This window comes from Populus euphratica, unplaced genomic scaffold (assembly GCF_000495115.2).
Source record: "Populus euphratica unplaced genomic scaffold, PopEup_1.0 scaffold13.1, whole genome shotgun sequence".
NCBI classification, from domain to species: Eukaryota; Viridiplantae; Streptophyta; class Magnoliopsida; order Malpighiales; family Salicaceae; genus Populus; species Populus euphratica.
This window is the reverse complement of record NW_011499872.1, coordinates 1166546-1176439: the sequence shown is the minus strand read 5'-3', so window position 1 is coordinate 1176439 and position 9894 is coordinate 1166546. Positions and strand designations below refer to the sequence as shown.

Sequence of the window (9894 nt, the reverse complement as noted above, 5' to 3'; positions counted from 1 at the left end):
TGGCTGTCATCTTTTTTTATCTCTTTGTCTTAGATTCAATGCATCTCTCTTTGTTTCTCCAGACACTATTATTTATTTAGGTGGTTTCTACAAAGAATATGAACGCAAAATCTTGTCGGGATCACATAATAATCCAAGTTGATTCTCGGAAATACCACTTGAATTCTACCTTGATACTAGTTAATTACTTTATTAGTTCGTTAATTATTTTTCTCTTACCTGCTTTCTTTCTTTCCAGTATAATAATTAACGACTACAACTCGAAGCGTGCTGTGGCTTCTAAGACCTCTCTGGTTGCTTCACATTGAGATCAAGACCTGTCTTATAGAAAATAAAAAAGACCTGTAAAAATCAGAATCCTTCAAATTACAGATCAGAAATGGGCACACAGTTGATGAGAATATATCTAATTAACTGATTAGTATTTCTAATAACACCATTCGATTGTGTACATAAAAAAACAATTAACTCCAGGCTTCATCTTCACAAAAAAAAAAAAAATTCACACGTGAGACTGTTCAGTTCCAGGCTGATTTTGAAGGAGGAATGATGCCTAACTAAGATATAATATTAGTAAGGATAATTAAAATTAACAACCAAATAGCTGGACCTCTTTCCCTTTTGATATTGTATACACAAACGAACACTATTCTCAAAATTTAAAATTACCTTAATTATGGCTAGATTGGGGCAAGGATTACGGGAACCCCCGAGCCAAAATCAATCAAAAAACACAGTACTTTACCAATATTAATTGTTTATACCCCTTTTATCGTGCAATTTGGACAGCAGATTACCTTAATTTGTGAATATCTAAAGCACTTAGTTCATTGAATCCCTGCGGCTTTGTGCTCTACTCCTCTTATGTGAAAAGCTGGAATTTATTTTGACATTGCAAGTGCTAGTCATTCGCCTCACTTTTCCACTATGCTTTTGAACCTTGACGCAAAATGCATGACATTGTTATGATCTGCTGACCTAAAGCCTGATGTTGTGGGTTTCGTGTATTTTTTTTTTAAAATCCTAGCTTAGATTGCCTCGTATAAACCCGCTCAACCCAAGCCCCCGCCAGGTTGACCCTAGGTGGGGGTCTTGAGCTGTAAACAGATGGAGATATATTATACATGACGGTATTTTTACCAATCTAGATTTTCCATCAGAAATTCAACAATCAAATCATGGATTCGTCATTGCATGGAGCGTTTTGTAAGAGAAATGCATAAACATCACAGAGAAGAAGATGCCAAAATATTATTTCTACTTTCCGTTGAAACAAGAAAATCTCACAAATTCTCGAATCCATACATATAAGTGTGTTCACGGGTGCCTGCGCATACAAGCCCGTGAAATTCCAATTCCCAAATCTTCGTAGCTCTTATGAGTCGATACGATACAATCTTAATCAGGCTGTGGGATTAAAATGCAATTTGAAAAAAAAAAAGATCATCTTATGAATCGATTCGATCTCTTATCCCAAGTAAAGGCCACTGCTCTACATTTACCAGAAACTAAAAGCCATCTTGTTCTATGTTGCAATACGAACAGCAATGAGATGAATAGGGCTATGCCTTGTTCGGACAATCAAGTGGAAAGCAAATAGCATAGCTATGGAGAATCTTCATCACCATCTTGCATATTCAAGAAGCAGCAATAATTACCAAATGCTTCTTTTTATACACTCCATGCATCACATAATACTGGAAAGTATACTTGAGAGCTCGAATGATCTCTCCTCTTTCTTCAAGAATTTTTACATGATCAGCAGAGAATCAGCATCACCTCATAAACTGATTAATTAAAAGAAGAATGCAAAACCAAAAAAAAGTTTGTGATGGATTTAAGGCAAGAAAACAACAAGGGAAATGATATATCAAGCATAATCTTGATGTAGTACAGATTTAATCTTGCAACACAGATATATATCAGGGCCAGTTCTCTTGGATGAACCACCAGAAGGCTCTATACAGAGAAAGAAAGGATCGTAGAATAGAGAGGAGAAAAATCAGTATGCCTTTTGTTATCAAACTGCACTAGTGGTTTCCATGTTGGGCATTTGTGATGACCTTAAGGCCAATAAAACAAGAAGGGACAAGATCATGAGCGGTACAAAGAGAAGAACCAAAGGTGGCGGTGGTAATGGTGGCAGCACCAGTGGTAGACCTAGAATAGAGATACTCAACACAACCATAACCATGATAAAACTGCTTGTTCTACAATAGCTTACCATCAAACTTTCGCTTGCTGAATTTTCTCTTTCTCCAAGTCAAATAACATCAGCCCGCCTCGATTTCCAGCTCATAACTCGTTTTCATGGGCCTCCATTGTTATAGCTTTTAGTGTTCAAGAGAAGGACTTAATTTCAGGTTACTGAAGGGATGTTTATGTAGAAACGAGAAGTTAAAAGATCGAACTGAGGGTTAGAGAATTGTAACGAGGCCAAGTGGTTCTTAGTTTATGAGTCCCTTTTCAAACCCTAATGCTAGCTATGTCCTGATTCAACTAATCTGAATGATGTAGCTAATAAATAATGACCATTAATGGCGGTTAATGCAATTTCTCTGTTTATTCTATGCCTAATATATGATATTAATTTTAGTTACTGGCGAAGCACATTCAATTAGACCAAGACAATTAATACACTAAGAAATCTCTTTCTTTTCTAAGCAATGATATTTTATAAATTCAAATCTGGACTTTGATTTTTTTTTTTCCAAGTATAAAATGATTGTATAAATAAATTAACTGATCACGCATCCAACGAAAAATATTATTTTATTTACACACACCGTTTCAGGGCTTGAGAATGTTTATGTGAATATAGATAATAAGAAGTAAATATGCTTTTTTGAAAAAAAAAATGTGAATATAGATAATAAGAAGTAAATATACTTTTTTTGAAAAAAAAAGAAGTTACATTACTTAATTAAATTGAAAAATTTAGACGAAACATCTAAATTACAAATGGCATCACAAATGCAAATCCTTCAAGTTAAGATTTATGTAAAAATACACACACACACATTTCTTGTACCAAAAATTAAGAATTAATTTCACTGATTTTCTTTTTAATTTTATCCTTAATTTTTTTCATAGGCCTGTCCCTTTTCAAAATTCTAGTTCCGCTTCCGTGTACACTTGGCGCAACCTTTAACCTTTGGGTCAATCCACTCAGGCTAAATTATAATTATAATTGCCTCTCTGTGTGTGTGTGTGTGTGTGTGTGTGTGTGTGTGTGGTGATGGGTTTACAAGTATATGGAAACAAAAATCAAGCTATAACAAAAATTGACTTTTTGGCTAAACTTTTTCGTGTTATTGTGTAAATCGTCGGTGGATAATTCATGGAAAGTAATTTTAACGATGATAAATCCAGTCCTAACAAGAACTTAATGGCACATTAAGCTGATTTAGACGGTGTAAAATGCCATCATTGACATACTCGTGACTGCTGATGCATGATGTATAGTCATTTACTCACCTGGCCACCATAATTACCATACCGATAGCAATTAGTAGAACTAGTCCTGCCAAAGGACTGTGGAATTATTTTGGAAATTATGCACACAACTATCGAGTGGTCATGTTCATGCATGTCATTGATTACGGCTGCAACAAGCAGATACGGAGGAAAGCTGCTTTTCTTTTTTTAGAGTCAAAATTTTAATTTTAATTTTATTTTTAGAATTAAAAATCTAATTTATTAAAAAAGAAAAGCTGAAAATTTGTTTTTCCTAGCAGGGCCAGACCTCTCCTAATTCTTCCCTGGCAACAAGTCAAAACTGTTGAAAATTAAGGATGCTATCCATTTAACGCACACATAAAACATTACACGCACAAATTGAACACTCCTTCTTCATGAAATTCCTTACTGTTTGGTCACTGGTGGTAATGGAGATGGTGGTGTACTATGTAATAAAAAAAAATTGGTAATGGAGATGGTGGTGTACTATGTAACAAAAAAAAATAAATAAAAAAAGCTACTTTGAGCAATTTTTTTATTATAATAGTTGAGGTTTTAATATTAATTGGTGCCAGTGCCATAAAGCTAATAAAAAACTAGCAAGAAAATAATTTGTTTCTGACCAATTAAATTCTCCACAACATACCACAAGTTAACATTCACTATAATTTTCCTTAAACAATAAATTCCCATTCAAACAACAATGTCAAAGTAATTCTATTGATATTTTTCGCAACAAGCTTAAGAATTTAAGTCGTCCCAGACGTCAAGTTTAGCCACGTTGGTTCCTTGAATATTAAGTATGAACACAAACGTGCATGCATATACTCTTCACTTGAACGGGGAATTATTCAGCATATCAGGAATTGTACTTCTGACTCTAATAAGAATATAGGACTCGAAAGTTATTTTCATACCAGTTACAATATACTTAATTATTTCTCAAATTGTTCGAGGACATAGTTACTATTTGCATTTGTCTTAAATTAACTGATACTCTAAAAGGGACTATTCTTAATCTCCCTCATGTAGTTCACAACCATTTCGGCATGGTTTGATCTGCTTTGATTTGTTTTACTGTTCAATCTTTTTAGCGTGTGTTTATTATTGTGTTGCAGAATATTTTTTAAAAGTATTTTTATTTTAAAATTTATTAAAATATTTTTTTAATTTTAACACCAACACATTAAAATTATATATACTAAATACATTTTTAAAATGCATCCGTTTAACACCAACACATTAAAATTATATATAAAAAAATACTAAATACATTTTTAAAATGCATCCAAGCATCGTTTCAAACACAAAAATAAATGATACGACGGTCAATAATATCCAACTAATAGATAAGCTTTCGGTGTCTAGACTTCCATGTAGAAGGTATAGGAAGCTCATCAAATAAAATTTCTAAGATCACGTGTCATGATCATAGTGTTAAAAAACATTATCATATAGAGAATCTAGACTTCAATTACGAGAAAAAAGTGAAGGAAAGAAGAAACGAAAAGAGAATGGTTCCATAGAACACGTATAGATCCCAAAAATCAAGGGCTGATAAAAACTTTGACTCTCGTAGATGAACGTTTTGTGGGAGTCAAACCCAACATATCGAGAATTTATTGGTTCTAAATAATATGTGGCCAATGACCAACATACAATGATGAATGCAAATTGACATATGACATGTTTTTCTAGATGATTCATTGCACCAAGTTCTCTGATCCTACATTTAGAGAATACCATCACATAATGAAACGAGCATAAAGGGTTAGATGTTTGAATAAATTGAGCGAATGGTTTTTCTTTCTTCTTTTTTCTAAAGAAACCATCATTCTATGTCGTGCTATAATAAACTATCAAAAAAATAAATATTTTTTTCAACATTAATGAATCTCGTTTAAAGCATGGGCATTCCACCTCTTGGATATTCATTTGTTCCCTTGAGTGCTAACAATGACTATTAAAAGGTGGCATGGATGATTTTGTTTTCCTATTTTGAGAACTAATATATAGGCCAGATGTAATACGATTATTAAAATGATTTGAGAGAAACTATTCACATTTATTCTGAAGAATAATATAGATTTAAAGAGGCGAGAGAGAGAAGAGAGAAAATAATAAAAAAATATTTTTTTAATCTGAGTACGTACAAATATTCTTTTTGTTTTTGGTAGGTTACAGATTTGATTTATCTTCTATTATCTATTTATCTGTCTTTAATATAAGTTAAGAGAGTAACCACTCATTTACTCCCATAAACACCCTATAATTTTCAATACAACTTAAACAAAGTTGAAATGCAAGAGAAGATAATTAGAGGAGTTTATTAAGCGCATAAAAGGCTTTTTTTTTTTTGTTGCTTTCTTTTCATAAAATACATATAGGAAAGCTCTTACCTTCACAAGAGTTCAAGAGATCAAAATTTGTAAGCTGTTCACTGAGGTAAAATGCATTAATCGTCATGTATATATCATGATTTTAGATGATTTTGATCAATGATGGCAGTGGGCTGGGTTGGAACTAGATTTTGTTCCATTCATTTCAATTCTAAATATCTAAATTCATCGCCTATCTACATGTCTAACACAGTCAAATATGGTCAGGTGGAGGAGTTTCTTCACCCAACAAGTATCCTCTAGATACTTGATTTGATTTATTTATTTTTTAAATTAACTTTATAAAAGAACAATCTAAATAAGATTTTATTTATTTTTTAAATTAACTTTATAAAAAAAATCTAAATAATATTTTTTTTAAGAAAACTATATCTTTTCATAAAAAAACTACATCTCTATCCATAAATTATAAATAATAAAATAGATTCTAAACTTCAAAGATATATATAAAATCATAAAAACCCTCCATGAATACGAAAAAATAAATTATAAATTCATAAAATAGAAACAAGTTAAAGAATCGGGTTAAGGCTGGATCAGGTGATGGGATAGGTGAACCCTTCACCTCTCTTTTATCCATCTTTGATTTGACACTAATCTACTCAGAAGGCACATTGAATATCCAATGAAAGTCGAGTGAAATTGTCATGTGTTTTTTTAGGCATTGATGCCATCTTTTATTTTTTTTGCTAAAAGACAAAACAAGACACTTTCTCTTCCTTTGGCGACATTTTGATTCGCCATTACAAGCAAAGGAGTCCCCGCCCACCCCAAATCACTAAAATGCTAAATTGTTTTACTCTGATACGATATCCTTCTTCTGTTTGATGCTCAAGATAATTAAAATCAGTACTGCAAATTAATTTTCTGCCAATAATGCTTCAACTAAATTACATCAATGCGAAGAATCAAAAGCTCTAAATATATATTTTCCCATTTAGCCTTTCTTTCTCTTGATCTCATGCTAAAGATATTTAAGGAAGGTCCATTGCAGTGTAAATGAATTATATTCACACTAAGAAAAATTTGGCAAGATGTAACTATCTAAGGCAGGCACTACTAATTCGGTTCAGTCACCAACAAAAAAAAAATCACACTTTCTGCCATCTTGGTAGGCTGCGGTACACTGATCAAAGCTGAAAGCGAAAAGAGCCTAGCCGCCGCTGGTAATTGAGGGCTACTAGTTAGTGATAAATAGTGGCGATAGAACATGTTCAGTGAACCTGAAAATGGAAATTGTTATAGTATTCTAAGAGGAAATTAAAAAAGAAGAAGACGAAGTAGAGGAGAAGAAAAACAATTGACTGTTGTGCTCCCTAGTTGTCATGCAATTTCTTTATTGCAGTCTGATTTTGTTTTTGTTTCCTATATATTTTGGTTAGGTAGCTTTTTTTTTTTTAATCTTTATTCATCTATATTGGAGCTGTAAAGGTTTTTTTAGATGAAATTGTTAAAGAATCATTTTAACTTAATAATTTAAAGTTTAAAATATAATTTATATTATTTTTTAACTAATCTTTTATTTTACTGTTATTGGTGCTATAAAACACTTTACGAAGAGAAGAAAAGGTTATGCCTTGAGAATTCTGGCTTTGTATTTATGTTGTCTATTAGCTTCTATTACTAGCACATGCACAGATGTTAAGGGAGGGAGCTCTTTTGGCAGATGGAAAGCCAGCTCCTTTTGCTTTCAATACCAATTTCACATTCTCTGAACATGCATGCATATCTACCCAACAAAAATAATTCAATAAAAAAGGGAGGAAACTTCTCTCTCTCTATATAGGACAGGTTAATTCTAGTGCACTGAAAGGGAAATGATCCTTCCGAGGTTAGGATTTTGATCTAAGCTTGAAGCTATACATTTTTTTAGCTATACCGATTTGCTTTACCTCATCGTGAAGGAAAAGTGCTGAGCGCAGGTTTCGAAGGATTTCAATCAAAATTAATGGAATATTTTGATTTTGCAAATGCCAAAGACATGTAAATGCTTACTCCGGGCGTTATTACGAATACCAATGTCGATTTAATTTGATTAAAAACACTGCTAATTCAAATTGAAACTTTCTTCGGTGCTTTATAATTAACTAATCTTGATGTCCACTTTCCACTAATACAAATTATTATACAATGCAAAACCATATGCTTAGTCAAAAAGAGATAGAATTATATTTATCGATGATACTCATCTAATAAATAATTTGATCTTAATCACCTCTAATTAAGATCCTTAAATGATTTTTTTGGATTTTTTTAGTTGATTCTAACTGCTCCACAATCTTCTCTACATTATATTTTCTAATATTCTCCTCAAATCCATGGAGATTTGAAGTAAAGTTAGATGGATTTGATACTCTAGAAAGTTAAGATATTGATTTTGATGATTTTCATAAAAATAGCTTTTTTCAATAGTTGTTTTAATTGACATGAGAATTATGCTAAGCTTTTTCTTTAACACATTTACTTTAATAATTTTTTTTAATTTAAAACTTATATATATTGAGAACGGTAAGATTTAAATCTGTAACTGCTTAATTAACAAGTTTTTATATCATGTTAAAGAGTTTTCTCAGTTAAAAAATATAAACTGTTAAGTAAAATTTTAAAATATAATTTATATTATTATCTGATAAAAAACAACAAAAATAATTTACCTACATCCTATTTGGAGATACATGAATCTTATCTACTAATAAGTTTAGGCTATAATTTTCCGATATCTTCTAAATCTTTTTTCTTTATAAAATTATTAGAAAAGTATAATGATAATAAAAAATAAAAAAATAATCTCTTAAATGTTGAAAAGATGGAAACTATTGATAATGATAACATAATATGGAATTGATGAAAAAGAGAACAAAAATAATGCTCCAAGATGATAACATAAAAAATAAAATAAAATAAAAAAGAATTGGACTGAACGATTATATTGGATTGTTACGTATGGCTATTTTGATTGATTCTAATTGCTCCACGATCTTCTCTCACACTCGGTTTATATAAAACACTAGGATGAAGCCTATACCAAGTGAAACAACAGTTAACCAATTGATGTTTCAAAATCCACAAGATTCATTGAATTTCATGATAATTTAAAGTCAAACTTCTCACTTGGTTTTTTTGCAAGATCCTCCAGACTTGGTTTTTTGGCAAGATCCTCCAGGATGTTAGGATGGTGTCCGTTGTTCCACAATTTAGCTGCTTTTCTTTTTGTTAGACAATAAGAAAATTTCCCGGTTAACTGATAATTTCTGTTCCTAATTACCTTCCCTAGCTAGTTCCTGTCACTCTTCAAAAAGCCCACCTACATATTAGTTCATGCAAGTTTTTTTTTTTTTTTAATAGAACCAGCATTAATTTCTTCTGGTTGCTTGTTTTCCATGCCCAAATTAGCTCAAACCTGGCACATGCCAATACAATCTTTCTACTAATTTTATTTTCTGAATGGAGCTCATTTACAATCGCATTCCCCCCTCCCCCCCCCCCCCCCCGCAGTACTCTTCCTTAATTAAGCTTTCGGTCCCCCATTAACGAAAAGTAGGAACCTGTCGTCAAATTTATATGTCTATCTCAGCCCCTGTTATTGTGGAGTGTGCATGAACGTACGTACAGATTCTCACTTCACTTTCAATCTCAAGAAAATTGCATATAAACATTAACAGTGCCTGTCTATTATAATAATGAGCTCCAAAGGCAGGGCTTGTACAGATGCTATACATATACATGTGTCACACACAATCTTAAAGGAACGGGAAAAGAAAACAACAAAGAACTTCTGTCCATTCGACCTATTCTGTAGTGCCAAATCATGAAATAAGAGAGGGGGGCCATGGACTTATTGCGTTGGAAGCTCAAAAGTTCTTTGAATCTGTTTCAAGGCATTGCATGAATCATCCGTGAGTAGAGGCCCCAGACATTTATTAGGTGAGACTTAACAACAACATAGATCATACCCTCATCGATCTTGTCCTTCATTGTCTAACAGAGCGATTTCTAAAATATCTTAGGCATTGAAAATTTTGAAGGAAGCCTAAAA

General features: G+C 32.2%; 1 long non-coding RNA gene across 2 annotated transcripts; it reads right to left on the bottom strand.

The window, feature by feature from the left end:
* Window positions 1–1226: 1226 nt before the first annotated feature.
* On the bottom strand, window positions 1227–2494 carry LOC105127576 (uncharacterized). Of its 2 annotated transcripts, none has more exons than XR_842660.1 (2): window positions 2225–2494; window positions 1227–1787 (listed from the first exon to the last, which is right to left on the bottom strand). It is a non-coding gene; the product is annotated as an uncharacterized LOC105127576 (long non-coding RNA). The 2 variants fall into 2 exon arrangements; XR_842661.1 differs by having other exon boundaries at window positions 1227–1738.
* Window positions 2495–9894: the final 7400 nt, after the last annotated feature.